Source organism: Sphaeroforma arctica (assembly GCF_001186125.1).
Source record: "Sphaeroforma arctica JP610 unplaced genomic scaffold supercont1.273, whole genome shotgun sequence".
NCBI lineage: Eukaryota > Ichthyosporea > Ichthyophonida > Sphaeroforma > Sphaeroforma arctica.
Window position 1 is genome coordinate 33,546 of NW_014040285.1, and position 4,724 is coordinate 38,269.

At 45.7% G+C, this 4,724-nt stretch overlaps 1 non-coding gene and 1 pseudogene across 2 annotated transcripts; both read right to left on the bottom strand.

The window, feature by feature from the left end:
- Positions 1 to 128: 128 nt before the first annotated feature.
- Positions 129 to 215, bottom strand: SARC_30093 (annotated as a pseudogene). The gene has a single exon. The product of its transcript is annotated as a tRNA-OTHER (tRNA).
- A 4,205-nt stretch (positions 216 to 4,420) lies between these two features.
- On the bottom strand, positions 4,421 to 4,507 carry SARC_30094. The gene has a single exon. It is a non-coding gene; the product is annotated as a tRNA-His (tRNA).
- Positions 4,508 to 4,724: the final 217 nt, after the last annotated feature.

Genomic DNA, 4,724 nt, shown 5'->3' on the forward strand with positions numbered 1-4,724 from the left:
TATATATACATATATAAATATCATAAAAGTGAGCTAGCGACCTACTTACGGCATACCAATCAAGATAACCATCTACATCTAAACAGCTACATAAACAATAGTATTTTAAAAATTCATTGGAAAAAATTTCGTAGATGGGAGAATCGAACTCCCATTTTTGCTGATTCGTTTTACCGTCACCACAAAGCAATGTTCTGCCATTGAACTAATCCATTACAAGTTGAGTTTATGTTGTAATTGTTAAATTTATAAAAGTGAAATAACGAAATCTCGCTGCCATTTTTTCATTTCTGGCTTCAATTTCGTCGGAGAGGTTTTGGGAAAATTGAAGGAAAGTTAAGATTGTCGAACTGCCGCGAGAAGCTTGAGGCGAGTGATGTAACGATGGAAGACATACGGTATGTTAGTTCACGTCGATTGATACAGAATACCTCTACCATTGGGTGAGAACTAAAACCTGCCTGCCATTGCGTGTAATAATGCTGGCCCACACTCGTAGTGGTAATCTGGGCTGAGTCAGTCTAAGGTATTTGGAGCGTGATACCAAGAAGGGTGAGGTTGTCGTCCGCAATTATGTTTCGAAGCGAAGTTGGAGGCTGCCCGATACCGCACTAGGGCCCACCAGAATACGCCTTATTAGGAAACTGATACAAGCAAAGTGGCTGGACGTAAAAGTCTTATCTCCGGGGCACACAGGACAGAGGCATCCACCAGTGCAATAGTCAAGCAATTTGAACATGAACGTGTTGGTTGTTATCATGGCACAAAGATGGATTGGGGTGTGTTCACGGCAATGGGTAAACTATCATGGGAGGGCATGCCCCGGTCCGTGATGGGAAGTTATCCTCTTATAAGTCGATTGAAGTATTGGCGGCGAGCGTTGCCTGCTCTCTCCTTAGTTGCGAGACGTTGAGCGGTATCATATCGGACCTGCTCGTGGAGTTTACGAAGTTCTTGTGTTGAGGTGTGCGCCCGCCCTTTGATTCGAGATTTTTGTTTGGAGGTCTGTTACGTGTCCAAGCGGATCTCACGTAAGTGGGGCGAGTTGGCTTGTACTGTTTATCTAGGTAGTCCCAGGCAGCCACCAAGGTACTCCGCAAATTGGCGTGCTGGAAGTAAACAGCAGAAGCTGAGAAGCCGTATGCGCTGGTACGGGAGTTTTGGAAATATAGTGCCTATTATGATGGCTACTGCTTGAATAAGTGTTGAGTTGTATCGCTCGTACAGCGGCTTTAAAGCGGCATGCCAAATTGGGGGAGCCCATGCAATGATGTTTAGACTGTCATAGGTGGCCGTTGAAAAAATAAATATCTTGAATATTTCCAACCGATTCTGCGGATGGCACTAGCTGAATCCATGAAATTCATACGCCCGAAAGGACACTATAGCCCGGAATAAACGGAGTAAAGGTGTCACGAGGTTGTCCATGTGTTTTACAAAGTCAATAATCGGTATGCCCTGGGACAGTTGAAATTCTAAGTGTTCGGAAGGCTGCGGGTAGATGTCAGAGAATTCCGCCGCCATGGGCATGGGAGGGATACATGATGAGATATCCTTTGATAAGGAGAGGCGGTATCGTATGCAACATACTCAACAATCTGTTTGGGGGCATAAGAATCCCTTGTTTTTGACCGGACTGACGACCCCAATCATCGATCGCGTTCAGGAAGGGTTGCAACCGAACAGACTGCAGAGCCTGGATGCGCGTGTTATATCCAAAGAAGTAGGAGCGAAGGAATTTCGGCCGAAATTGCGCAAGCGTAATAGCTAGGGAGTCCAAATAAATTATATACAGCTATGGACCGACATTCGAACCTTGGAGTATGCCATTCATTCTATAGAATAGAGGTGAAAGTTTCCCACAATGCGTCACCCGTGTGGGGACATTCTCGAACAATGTACGGAGACAATTGATACAGGTTTCTGGCATTTCAACGTGGCGCAACAGTCTCCACACGCGCAGGAGGACCACTTTATCGGATGGTTTGGTATTGTCAAGGCACGCATTATTCCAGGCATCTTCGGATTGTGTCTCATATTCCATCACGGATAAGGCATGAGTATGAAAAGAGTAGCGTGATTTAAATCCAGCTTGAGTTGCATGGGTGGCTGATCCGGGGTGATTTGTTGTCAGCTGTGGGAAGCACTTTTCAAAAATGCGTTGAACAATCTGCGTTGAGGTTATCGGTCGAAAATCGGCAGGGGATGCAAAATCCGTGTCTTCTTTCTTCGGATGGGCTACCAAGAGAGTACAGTTAAGACCGTTAGCAAATGTACTAGCCATTAAGAAGGCAGAGAAAGCCTCAGCCAAGATGCTAAAAAGTGGGTTGTCAGGATCAAGGCGTCCCATAGTCGGGGGATTCAGTTGATCGTTCTACTGCGGTCTTAAGGAAAAAGAGATGGATATCATCTGAACCAGGGCCCTTGTTTAGATAGCGCAGTATTGCCTCCAACACCATCTCTGAGTAAATAACTGCATTAGATGGAGGGTTTGGTGCTGTGTTCGGTGGGATGACATCTGGGTTAGTTGAGTTGAAGAGATCTTGGTAGCGATCCGTTTAGTGCAGCACCCGAATTCTGAACACCTGGTATATAAGGCTGACGCGGTGATCGACGTTGATGTGCAATATCCTTGTACATCTAAATGTCGTGCTGGGCATCAAATCGCAGGCGGAACGTATATTCGGCAGTTGTTGTACCCACGGTTTGACAGGGTTCGCTGCGTAATGCCAAATCCGATCTGGTATACGCTCCAATCCGTTTATCGGTCCATGCATTGTCAGGTATGACCGTAACAGATGCTGATGCTATCGGATCTCTGCTTGAAACAACAGGGTGCGGGTCTTGTCGTGTAAATGATGCAGTCGGTGGCGATACCGGTTGTAGCCGTGGGATAAAAGACTCCAGTGCTGGGGTGGTGATTGAGACGGAGGCACTCGCCGAAGACGGATTATTGGTTCATTTGGGACCACCTGAAGATCGAAACCAAATTTGTGGTCCTCGTAGGTACCGTAATCAGAAAGAAGGTATGTTTAAAGAGAGGCTGGGGGTTTTGGCCAGTGGTACGCGTGCTCTGTACCGGTAGATCCACCCGTATGGAGGTATTGTAGGCGCCAGGCAACGAGAGTAGTGACCTCTACCGTCTTTTTTGCGAGGTCCATTGATCGTGACTGTGTGACCATACTGTCTAGCTTTGAAATTGAAATCACCCCGAACGACATATGGTTGGATGTTGCCAATATCAGAGGGATTCATGTAGTGTTCGACTTCTGCCTCCGTTCAGGAGTTGAGTGGGAGGTAGAATACAGCCATTTGGATACCTTAGCAGGAGAAGAAAACCGCACATGGTGATGAATGGATGAGGTGGAACTTTGATGGGTGATGCTTGGAAAATATTACAATACCCCAGTGTCATACAAGAGTCGGGAAATCTCTGATGGGGCAGTTGGGTTGCGTGCGAAGTCCTGAGTTGTGGGGTTGTTACGCTTTGATTGAAGTATCCTCTCGACAAGTACTGTATTGTTGATTTCCATGTCGACATCTGCATCACGTGCTTCTAGTTAATCTGCGGGAAACCGCTGATGGGGCAGCTAGGTTGCGTGCGGAGCCTGGGTTGTGGGGTTGCCACGATTTTATTGAAATGCCCTCTCAATGCGCTCGGTTGTAAATTTGAGCATCTCGATGTCTACTGATTCCGTCAAAGGGTTCAGGAGGATGTCAAGACTGCTGCCAATGATCTCAAGTCCCAAGCCTGTACCGCATCGGGCCTCGCGCTTGGTTCGAATATAATGTACAATCCGCTTTGGCTGAATCTGGGTGCTTATTGGATTGTGGATCAATATTGTCGTCAAGGCGCCACTTCCAAGAATCATTCGCAATTCGTTTCAAACCGGCTTCGACCTCAGAAGGACTACAGATTTGGATGATGCTGGTTGCTCGGCCTCGACGGTTGCGTTCGGGAATTGGGTTCGATGGCAGGTACCAGAGAAGATGGTGACGATCCAAGTTTGGGTGGGAGCGCCACACTTCTTCGAAGGTATAGCGTGAGGGAGGCTTGCCATTTGGAAATACTGATTTGATGAAGAGCCAGACAGGAGTTGTATCTGTCAATTCGTCTAGAGGGGTTTCCGGCAGCTGGCGACCCGTCATTTGTGACAGAAGTGCTTCAGAAGCTGCTGGGCGGGCTGTTACTTTTGGTATTGGAGGGGGATCGGAGTTTCGGATTTTTCTTCTTCCTTTTTTTTCGGACATAGACTTTTAGTACAGAGGGGGTCTGGTAATTTTTGATTTCCGTCTTCAATTCTACGCTGGTGACATCGTGGTAACTGAAAAGACGTTTCTGATTCCAAAATTTTGTCAAATGGTCCATGGTGAAAAATAAATAGTGTGTGTAAGTGTGTAATAAAATAAAGAAATAATTTCGTAGATGGGAGAATCGAACTCCCATTTTTGCTGAATCATTTTACAATTTCCACAAAGCAATGTTCTGCCATTGAACTAATCCACTACATATTGTTTTTTTTGGAAATTAAACATTATAATAATGTAAAATGATAGAATTTTACAACTCAATTTTCTCTGTAGCCTGTAAATAAACGGATCACATAGTCACGCGATTGAACATAGTAGTTGATATAAGGTAGAACTCAACTGTATATAACTTACACTTCAAAATCGGATGGGCACGATCACATCGAAAATTTGCTCATCTGAGCTACATTTAG